The 12,059-nt window shown below is 39.2% G+C and overlaps 1 long non-coding RNA gene across 1 annotated transcript in view; it reads left to right on the forward strand.

The window, feature by feature from the left end:
* Positions 1-11,432, forward strand: part of LOC122946007 — a 323,715-nt gene extending 312,283 nt beyond the window's left edge. Inside the window, exon 5 of the long non-coding RNA XR_006391198.1 lies at positions 11,366-11,432. This is a non-coding gene — a long non-coding RNA (uncharacterized LOC122946007). The remainder of the gene's footprint in view (positions 1-11,365) is intronic.
* The last annotated feature ends 627 nt before the right edge of the window (positions 11,433-12,059 follow it).

A 12,059-nucleotide genomic window follows, 5' to 3' on the forward strand; every position in this document is an offset into this window, starting at 1 on the left:
CAGATGTAATGTAGCATAGTTTGAAATATTTTTCCTGATCCCTAAATGGCTTTCTTCTACTTAACTCAAATTAGTCAAATGGTTCAGACATAATGTACATGTAGTGTTTCAGTCTTCTTAAATGACAAAAGGTGACTTATATAGAACAGTACTTTTAGAACCTATATTCATAAATGTTCTGTACAAGAGATGAACATTTAACTAAATTTACAAAGGCACTTTACCCAAATTATGACATTTTGCTAAATACTTTTTGAAAATGTTCCCCACCGTGACATAGATGACATGTAGACTTAAAAGTACTGGAAAGGAATAAAACCTAACCAAAATTATGGGAACTGATGTGATGAATTAAGCAGAATGTTAAGTATTTAAATATTATTTTTCTCAGACTTTTAAAGGGGTGTTCCATATGTTTTACATTCCTTTCCACGTGGCAGGTGATCAATATCAAATCATAGGAGCAGAATATAGCAAGCATTGTCTGTGGCCTCTTCCTAGACCAGGGACATCACATACATCAGGCTCATGGTTTAGGCACAGTTAAATCCCATTCAAGTATATGGGACTGAGCTGCAATACCAAAAAACGCTGCTATGCAATGTATGGGACTGTGCTTGGTATGCTGTGAAGAGGTAGCATTGCTCACTGGAGAGATGCTACTTATTCAAAAAGGTGATTGGTTGCAAGTTGTTGACACCCCACCGATCAGAGATTGATGACCTATCCTGATGAAAGATCCTCATTATTTTCCTCCTGGAAAATGGGGAAATATAACTATAACTATAACACAATAATTCCTTTTTGAAGAATAAAAATAGCTATAAAAACTGTGGACAAAAAGTCAAAGAAGACCACTACATATAATCAATCTGATCTACCTTGACCATACTGAGTCCTTTCAGGCCCCTTTGAAACTCTATAGTCAGGCAATCCTGGCATCCATCTCATCATATGGATACAAGCATTTGCAATCATCTGTCTCTACAATGAGACACCAATTTGACACAATTGTTTACACTGTTTAAAGATGCACATTTCTTATACCTCCCCTATAATCCTCCCAGTGAATTATTTGAGTTGCCTCAGGTTGCTCGTGAAAATTATGAACCTTTGTTCAGATTGGTGTTGGGGTAAGAATGATAAAAGTAATTTGCAGATCAGGCCCACTTGTCTTTGCAAAATCAGCTTCTTATATATGCAGCCCGAGAGAAACATCATCAAATACCCATTAGATGATAGAGATGCCTAGTTATTCTCAATCAAATTTTCCCTACAGTACCAAACACATCTTGACAATTTCAGGTGGATATCACTTCTATTCTTTTCAATGTATGTCATTCTGAATTAAGGTTTTTCACGCTACTCTACAATAACAAATGAGAAAAATTAATCATACTTTCTGTGATCCTGGGTACATGGACTGAGTGAATTTTTTTAATTTGTTTTAAATACCTGGTTATTTTTTATTTTCTTGTGTTACTCTATTAGTACGTTGGTGGAACCAATGGATACACTTGGCAGGACCAAGCACACAGCAAATTTATCAATATTTTCATAGCCAAAGTTATTTTTTTATCCTGTATACTTCTATTCTTCTTTCTCTTTAATCTCTGTTCTCTATACAGGCATTTCATGTCCCTACTCATTAATTGTATTTTCATGACAGCATTGTTTTTGCATGCCCCTGCAATGCTCTATAGAGCTCTGTATATTTTGATATAGTAAATGGCATACAGACGTGGACAAAATTGTTGGTACCCTTTGGTCAATGAAAGAAAAAGTCACAATGGTCACAGAAATAACTTTAATCTGACAAAAGTAATAATAAATTAAAATTCTATAAATGTTAACCAATGAAAGTCAGACATTGTTTTTCAACCATGCTTCAACAGAATTATGTAAAAAAATAAACTCATGAAACAGGCATGGACAAAAATGATGGTACCCCTAGAAAACACAGAACATAATGTGACCAAAGGGACATGTTAATTCAAGGTGTGTCCACTAATTAGCATCACAGGTGTCTACAACCTTGTAATCAGCCATTGGGCCTATATATATGGCTCCAGGTAATCACTGTGTTGTTTGGTGATATGGTGTGTACCACACTCGACATGGACCAGAGGAAGCAAAGGAAAGAGCTGTCTCAAGAGATCAGAAAGAAAATTATAGACAAGCATGTTAAAGGTAAAGGCTATAAGACCATCTCCAAGCAACTAGATGTTCCTGTGAGTACAGTTGCACATATTATTCATAAGTTTAAGATCCATGGGACTGTAGCCAACCTCCCTGGACGTGGCCGCAGGAGGAAAATTGATGACAAATCTAAGAGACGGATAATCCGAATGGTAACAAAAGAGCCTAGAAAGACTTCTAAAGAGATTCAAGGTGAACTTCATGCTCAAGGAACATCAGTGTCAGATCGCACCATCCGTCGTTGTTTGAGCCAAAGTGGACTACATGGGAGACGACCAAGGAGGACACCATTGTTGAAAACGAATCATAAAAAAGCAAGACTGGAATATGCCAAACTACATGTTGACAAGCCACAAAGCTTCTGGGAGAATGTCCTGTGGACAGATGAGACAAAAATCGAAGTTTTTGCCAAGGCACATCAGCTGTATGTTCACAGACGAAAAAATGAAGCATATCAAGAAAAGAACACTGTCCCTACTGTGAAACATGGAGGAGGCTCTGTTATGTTCTGGGGCTGCTTTGCTGCGTCTGGCACAGGGTGTCTTGAATCTGTGCAGGGTACAATGAAATCTCAAGACTATCAAGGAATTCTAGAGAGAAATGTACTAGCCAGTGTCAGAAAGCTTGGTCTCAGTCGCAGGTCATGGGTCTTGCAACAGGACAATGACCCAAAACACACCGCTAAAAACACCCAAGAATGGCTAAGAGGAAAAAATTGGACTATTCTAAAGTGGCCTTCTATGAGCCCTGACCTCAATCCTATTGAGCATCTTTGGAAGGAGCTGAAACATGCAGTCTGGAAAAGGCACCCTTCAAACCGGACACAACTGGAGCAGTTTGCTCATGAGGAGTGGGCCAAAATACCTGCTGAGAGGTGCAGATGTCTCATTGACAGTTACAGGAAGCGTTTGATTGCAGTGATTGCCTCAAAAGGTTGCGCAACAAAATATTAAGTTAGGGGTACCATCATTTTTGTCCATGCCTGTTTCATGAGTTTATTTTTTTACATAATTCTGTTGAAGCATGGTTGAAAAACAATGTCTGACTTTCATTGGTTAACATTTATAGAATTTTAATTTATTATTACTTTTGTCAGATTAAAGTTATTTCTGTGACCATTGTGACTTTTTCTTTCATTGACCAAAGGGTACCAACAATTTTGTCCACGTCTGTATGTTCATGTTTTCTGTGCATTTTGTCCAGTTTTCTCTTCTTTTTGAAGCCTTCGGCAAACAAATATTTTGAATGAATAATAATATATAATAATAATAATAATAATAATAATAATAATAATAATAATAATAATTATTATTATTATTATTATACTACTACTAATATTATTATTAATAATAATAATAAAACATACAGTTTAATAATATAGATAATCAGCTCTGCTAACCCAATTTCTTGGGTTCCTTTGTCTTCCCTTATTTTAGGTTCAATACTGTGACTCATTTAGGTCTGTACATTCTGTCCTAGCCATCAGTGTTATATAGTAACCCACACATGGCCTATTTAGTTTGAGCACTTCAAAGTGCTTGAGCTGTAAGATTTTTTTTCCATTTATCCAGACACTGTTCTAGCTGTGGATAAATTGAAAAGCAGAGAATGAGTAAGAACTATGCTAATGTAATAAAAAAAAATATATATATACAATAATTGTAATAATGTAGTTTGTATATTTTAAATAGAGCAACCACAAAGTGATTTCATTAAAAATTGTTAGTTAAAACATTTTGCCAGCTCATTTCATATTAGCTCTATGCATGACTACTCAGACTCTGGGCAAAAACTAATCACAACATGTTGATGGTAGACAGGGGCGGACTGGGAACTTAAAGTGGCCCTGGAAAAAATACGAAAAGTGGCCCCAATTTGTAGTCGGGTCCAAATTGATGGAAAGCAGGGCCAGCAATACAATATTGTGGTACTTTATACTATCCCAACAGAGCCAAATTTCACAGTCCATCACAAAATACTGCCCCAGCAGCACAAACTACACCCCCAAAAACTTCCACTGTTCGGCCGTGAGCAGGGTTCCGGAGGCCCCCTGGGCATCGGCCCTCCGGTAAATTTCCCTGTTAGGTCTATGGCCAATACATCCTGGATGGTAAGATGAGCCAATCAATTCTAAACAAATTAATTTCATCTCAAATTTCCCAAAAATTAAGATTCTAGACAAATGTTATTGTTTTTTGATTTGAGATGGGTAAATCTCTCAAAATTACAACCATCGTCTAAGCCAATCCACAACTCTACACAAGTGTATGTCTTTCATGTACCTTTCAGGCTCATCCCGCCTAGATGTTTAGGTTTAGTTAGGGTCGAAAAGGAGATCCTAGGCCTCCTTCCCTGGCTTGTGAATTGCTATTGGGAGAACTTGCATTAGATGATCCAGTGAGTCCAACTGAACAGCGATGGCGGCTAGAAGGGATGTGTAATTGAGGCGAAATAGGTCGGGAAGATGAGAGGTTAATTTAATACCTAAGTAATTTAGATGAGGAGAGTACCAGTTAAAAGGGGAGTTGGTTTTGAGAGCAGAGAGTGTAGTGGGAGAAAGGTCAGTGTGGAGGATTTGTGATTTATGTGGGTTAACTTTGAAATTGGATAAAGAGACAAATTTTGCTAAGAGTGTGGTTATTAAGGGCATGGATGTGGAGGGATTGGTGGTAAGTATCAGAAGGTCATCAGCACAATCAGCTAATTTGAACTCTGATGTTCCTATTTTCAGACCCATGATTCCTTTATCTTGCCTGAGGGCCTGCATCAAGGTTTCCATCACAAGGACAAATATAAGTGGGGGAGAGGGCATCCCTGACGGGTACCATTTTTTATGGAAAAGTGGGGTGAAATGAGGTTGTTATCTGATACTGCGGCAGAGGAATAATTGTACATTGCAAAAATGGCATGGATAAAGGGGTCGGGGAGATGGAATTTCTGTAAGGTATATTTGATGAAGGACCAGTCTATGTGGTCGAATGCCTTTCCGGCATCAGTGCCGAGAAGTATAAGTGGCTTTTTTTATGAGAGGCATAGTATAAGGTGTCAAGAACTTTGGTGGTATTGTCCTTTCCCTCACGGCCTCGTACAAATCCCACTTGATCTGGGTGGATCAAAGTTGGGAGAAGGGATTGTAGTCTGGTAGCCAACATTTTCACTAGTAGTTTCAGATCGATGTTCAAAAGGGATATGGGACGGTAGTTTGCACAAGAAGAGGGGTCTTTCCCTTCTTTTGGGATTATCATAATTAGGGCATTAGAAGACAGTGGTATGTTTTGTAGGGTGAAGTTACAGACTGGGAGATAGTGGGGGAGAAGCGAATTTTGGAATGCCATGTAATAAGAAGTAATGAGACCATCAGGTCCAGGGCTTTTGCTTTTTGGGGAAGATCTTAATGCTGTGGTCAGCTCTAGGAGTGTAAATGGTTTTGACAGGGCATTTTTTTTGGGTAGGGAGGTCTAAGGAGTCTAGGAAGTTGTGCACCTCATTATCTCTTTCTGAGAGGGATTGGCAATCTCCCAGTGGATATGGATTGTCAAGGGATTCATAGAAAAGTTTGAACTGTTCAGCTATGGCTTTTGAGGAAAAAAATCAGTGGGCCTTGGGAAGGCTTGATAGATGTTACATGCCTTTCCTGCAGCCTACGCTTGATGCGGCTCATCATGAATTTGGATGCCTTATTGCCTTGGGCAAAGAATTTTTGTTGTGATGATAAGTAGCATTTTGCTGATTTTTCATTTAAAAGGTTTTTAAGTTCCGCCCTAAGGGCGCAGAGGTCAGCTAAGTGTTGTTGCGCTAGGGACTGTTTATGAAGGGATTCTAGTGCATGAATCTGATCTAGAAGAGAAGATAGGCGTTTATCTGATTGCCCACTTTGTGGGCATCCCAGAGGACTTGGGGGGATATTTCTGGTGTGTTATTCGTGGAAAAGTATTCATCTAAAAGTGACGAGAAATGTGTCCTATTAGCCTCACTGCTCAGTATGGACTCGTTAAGCCTCCAAAGAGGGGACCTTCCAGTGTTAGTTGGAGAGTGAAGGGTACAAAATACTGGCGCATGGTCAGAGATGGTGATACTTCCAATCTTCATGTTTGTGCAGAACTGTACCTGGTCCTTAGGGACATAGATATAATCAATCCTGCTGTAGGATTGTCCTGGAATGGAATAAAAAGAGTAATCAGTACAATTTGGGTTACGGCATCTCCAAATGTCTATGAGACCTAAATCATATAACTTAGTATTCAGCTTTTTCAGCAATCTGGCAGAGAAGGAGGACCTGCTAGAGGAAGTGTCAGTAAGAGGTTGCAATGCAACATTGAGATCTCCTGCCAAGACAAGAGTGTCCTCCTGGATATTTTGTACTAGGGATAGGACAGACAGCAACCAGGATATTTGGTCAGAGTTAGGAACGTATATGTTTACAAAAGTATACATCTTCTGGCAAATATGACCCTTTAAGATAATATATCTCCCCTCAGGATCTTGGGTGTGAGTAGCATATGAGAAAGGGACATCTTTTCTAAAGCCAATGCTTACTCCCCTTGAGGCGGCACCGTCTGCACCACAGTGATACCAATTTGGGAATCTAGAGAAGGAGAAGTCTGGGTATTTACCGTGTTTATAATGGGTTTCCTGGAGATGGAGCACCGAGCACTTCTCCTTCCCCAGGAGGGAGAAAATTTGGGATTTTTTTAGATGGAGATCTAAGCCTCTTCACATTGTAAGTGACTAAGTTCAGATTAGCGATAGTGTTTAGGACAAGGATGGGGTAGAATAGTCAAACCATCACCATGTGAGTATAATATATAAGGTATCATGCTGAATAACTTGGCAGCCCCAAGGAGAGCAGGCACCCGTCTTACATTTATAAGGTGGCTGTAGGAGTAATATCTCAATGTGTCATGACTGGATGAGAAGGGAAGGAGAGCACAACCATAAACATAACAGTAAACGGAACAATGGTATAGTAGTGATACGGTGAGTATCTTCAGTAGAAACAGTATGAAGCCTAAAGGCTTATTCATGAGAGGGGGAAGTATGGGTAAACCCAAATAATAGATCTTGCTGTTAGTCGGGACCAAAGGAGATAGAAGACTACTTTAAGGGAGACATAGAGATAAGAAAAGGACTTGCTGTAGAGATAGATCCCCCAGGGGAGAGGGGAAACGAGAGAGGAAAGGAATGATGGAATGAGGAGGTAATAGGACAGGGGAGATACTTTCTGAGAGCTTCTAAGTGTCCTAGGCTGGGACGATGTAGATCAAGTAATCCTCCTGGAGTCAGGAATCCAATCCTATGTCTGAATTGCTGGAGCTTAGGCGCAGGTGACTTTCCCCATGGGGTCACTTTAGGAAGATCAGGTAGAGACAGGATGTCGGACACGGTTTCCCAATTGGCAATGTCCAATGGAGAAATGTCCATTGTAGTAAAGGCTGTTTGAAGGTCTGAGTAGGAAGAGATCTTGAAGTATTTTCCGGAGAATGTGAAGGCAAGAACAAAAGGAAAAATCCATCTGTATGGGATGCGGTCATTGCGCAGAAGCTCAGTAAGAGGTTTGAGAGCTCTTCTTTTCTGTAAGGTGACAGGAGCAAGGTCTTGATATGTGATGGTATTAGCGGCCCTGGCCGCTGCCAGGATTCTTTCTTTATCTAGGAAATTCAGGAATTGGCAGATAATGTCTCTGGGCGGTTCAGAATCTCTTGGCTTTTGCCTGAGGGCTCTGTGCACCCTTTCTATGATCATGTCAGCAGGATCCTCGTTTCCCAGGAGGGATGTAGCAATCCTCTTGATGGTAGACATGAGCTCCTCATTAGGCACCGCTTCAGAAACACCTCTAAATCTGAGGTTATTCTGCCGGCTGCGGTTTTCTTGATCCTCCATTGCGGCATAGAGGGTGTTAATGTGGTGCTGGCAGGAGGAGAGTGATTCCGAGACAGCAGAGCTATGTGCGGCTTCCAGCGATTCCACTCTGTGGCCTATATGCTGGATCTCGTGTGTTAGGACCAAAATCTCCTGTTTAAAAGGGGATAAAGCTTCGGTGAGGGCCTGCTTAATGAAGCATCTAGAGACATGTAAGTAGCGTGAGTTCACTGACTCACCTCCGTCACTTTCATCATTAGAGGCACCTTCTCGGCGGGAGCACGTTCATCCGCCGGCACCATCTTGGATTCTCTGATCGCAGCCGTGCTGGCTTGATTTTTCAGGTATTTCGCCATCCCTCCGGGATTGTGGGATTTGGGCACTGTGGCAGGGTCAGTGGTCTTCTGCCCCCCGATCTCTACCACTTTGAAGGTTGTTAGCTAACGTATGCAGGTCCCTTAGCAAGGCAATGTACGGAGTTCAGCAAAGCATGTCCTCACAGCACAGGCACAGGCTCCGCCCCCATCCCCTAAATATTTTAACATTTTAGATTTTTCCTCCCCACCTTTCAAAGGTGATAACTTTTTTATTTGTCCATTCACATAGCCATATGAGGGCTTATTTTTTTGTGGGACAAGATGCATTTTTAGCACCATTAAATTTACCATGTATTTTATCGTAGAAAATGGGCAAAAATTTGTGGGACAAAATTGCAAAAGAAAATTCTGACAAGAATTCAATCTGCACTAAAAATGACATGTTGATCTTATTCTGCAGCTCAATTTGATTACGGTGATACCAAACTTGTATAGGTTCAATTTTGTTTTATTAAGCCTCATTCACACGTTCGTGTCCATTCTAAAAATCCGTGAGGTCAGTGATGCATCCGTGAAACTATCCGGAAAGGATCTGTGTTGGGTCCGTGGGTCCGTTTTTTGCTGTCTGTGTGCCATCCGTGTTTCACTGACACTGAACAGCTGAAAAATAATTTTCAAACCATCTCTTCTTTATGATCCATGAAACACGGATGCAACATAGATGGCATCTGTGTTGCATCCGTGGTTTTCACGGACCCATAAACTATAATGGACATGATGGATCCGTTAACACGGACAAAATAGAGCATGCATCCGTGCTAAAAACACGGACCCATGGACCGTGCTAAAACACTGATGTCTGAATACACACATTAAAATGAATGGGGATGTGTGCTGTCCGTGGAGAACACGTACAACACACATCCTTGAAACACTGACATGTGAATAAGGCTTTACTTTAAAAGAAAAAGAAAAACATTTCAAAGGCTCAAAATTGTCTTTGCATCACCATATTCTAACAGCCACAATTTTATTTTATTTTTTACATTTTGCTCTACAGATCTATATGAGAGCTTGTTTTTTTTTTGCATAAAACACTGTAGTTTTTATTACTACCATTTTTTGGTGGCATGAACAACTTTTTGATCACTGTTATTCAATTTTTTTGGGAGGACAAGGTGACAAAAAAAGATGAATCATGTATTTTAATAGATCAGACATTTACGGAAGCAGCAATACTTGATATGTTTATTTTTTTATTGTTTATACAGTACAGACCAAAAGTTTGGACACACCTTCTCATTCCAAGAGTTTTCTTTATTTTCATGACTATGAAAATTGTAGATTCACACTGAAGGCATCAAAACTATGAATTAACACATGTGGAATTATATACATAACAAAAAAGTGTGAAACAACTGAAAAAATGTAATATTCTAGGTTCTTCAAAGTAGCCACCTTTTGCTTTGATTACTGCTTTGCACACTCTTGGCATTCTCTTGATGAGCTTCAAGAGGTAGTCACCTGAAATGGTTTTCACTTCATAGGTGTGCCCTGTCAGGTTTAATAAGTGGGATTTCTTGCCTTATAAATGGGGTTGGGACCATCAGTTGCGTTGTGGAGAAGTCAGGTGGATACACAGCTGATAGTCCTACTGAATAGACTGTTAGAATTTGTATTATGGCAAGAAAAAAGCAGCTAAGTAAAGAAAAACGAGTGGCCATCGTTACTTTAAGAAATGAAGGTCAGTCAGTCTGAAAAATTGGGAAAACTTTGAAAGTGTCCCCAAGTGCAGTCACAAAAATTAAAAAAGCTCAGTTGCAGTATAAGTGGTACATAGTATGTGGGTGTATTGTAAAGCGGATCATCAAACTAGTATAATGGCAAATCAACTCTCTTATTACCTCAAACATTACAAAAATAGTATTCCATTTGGCTAACTGGAGCAATTAAAAGTACAGTGGACCATATTTTTAGAGTCTGATGTTTCCATGAGGGGAGTACCCACCTTGCTCCTCCAAAATGCCAATGCGAGAAAGAGATTGGCACAATGGCCTTGTGGTGAAGCACTGCAAAAGATAATTCCTCAAAGTGCAAAGATTTATTATACTTAAAGGACATCCATAATAAAAGAGCTTATCACACCAAATCCCATATGATACAGCATAAAATCTAAATACATATAGCCTTATACAATTTTCGCATTGATGGCTTCTTCCGGGACCTCCCTTAAATACAAACATTAGAGCAATGTAGATACCGTATGTTTCTCCTAATTCACATTTTGTGGTAAAATTCAATGGCATTTCTTGAAAATTCTTAGAGCTAGTGTGAAGCCTGAGGTGTGGTGTATGGCCTTTTAATTAGAAAATGTACTGACACAATTCCCCAAGTGAGACTCTTTAAAAAGGATAACCAGTGAGTTATTTTCCCAAGGTTATAAGGATGAAAGGCTTTAGACGAGGTCGTGACAAACACAACGTGAGGCCTTTTAGTTATTTACCTTTTGTGACACTGAAAGAAATGGATATGACAAACACCAATGCATCCTAGAAAGGGGATTATTGTCACAAGCTTAATTACATACCATAAGGTGTTATTCATCAGCATACAATGCACAGCAAACATAATTATCTAGCTAATCTTCCAGCTAGCTCTTCAATCAGAAATCAGAAATGAGACCCTAATATACATTACATACTATAACATACTATAGATAATGTACGCTATTATTGCCCATCACGTATAGTATGGGAATGCTGCTAGCAACTGTGGTGCAATGTACTGGTATTATCACAATTTGTATATTGTATGCAACACTGGGAATTTTAATTGCTACACGGATAATTAAATTGGATCGTAATCAGATTCTACATATATTATCTTTCCGTTCTATACATTTCACCATTACCCTACAACTGATTAGATTTGCAATCAGAGCAAATGATTGTCAGATAATTGCACATTATAATATCTTTACTGTTTTACAGGTCCCTTGGACACAGATCTGATGTATCTGGGTATTAATCTGCTGTTAATGTTAATGAACACTGCCTCTAGATGAATTAACTGAAGATGCTCAATGTAGTTGCCAAAACGACAGTGAACAGGAAGACATACACAGTCTGCCCATAAACCTTGGGCCAATTTTCAATCCTTGTGCTGTTTGCTAACAATGTTTTTCTATGGAATGAAGAGTCCTGCACAGGTTCTCATCAACCCACAGCAAAAGTAATAGAAGAGCTAGGGCTAGGTTCCCTCTCCTATGTCCCACTGACAGCTGCATGATCATTGTGTTACGTACACCCATGGCCATATTACTTTTCATGGCTTTTTGGAGAATTAGTATGATTCGGGAAAACAAATGGATATTAGAATATTATTTTAAACTCTTTATGTATTACTTTTATCAATTTAAATCCAGAAAAGGAACAATATACCAAAATAGGTACCAAAAAAAAAAAAAATCCACTTATCCCGCTTTTTAACTATCCAATGGACTGAGGGGTTAATCCTGAAGTAATGTTTTTCAAATTGCATCACCCTACCAACTTGACATTTTCTGTCATGAAAACTAGAACAAGGAACAATAACTGGATAACAAAATTATAATTTATCCTATATTTAAACTTATTCACCTTCAAATCGCCCAATACAAAAACAAGAGGATCAAGCTTTAATTCT

Source organism: Bufo gargarizans, chromosome 9 (genome assembly GCF_014858855.1).
Source record: "Bufo gargarizans isolate SCDJY-AF-19 chromosome 9, ASM1485885v1, whole genome shotgun sequence".
In the NCBI taxonomy this organism is placed as follows: domain Eukaryota; kingdom Metazoa; phylum Chordata; class Amphibia; order Anura; family Bufonidae; genus Bufo; species Bufo gargarizans.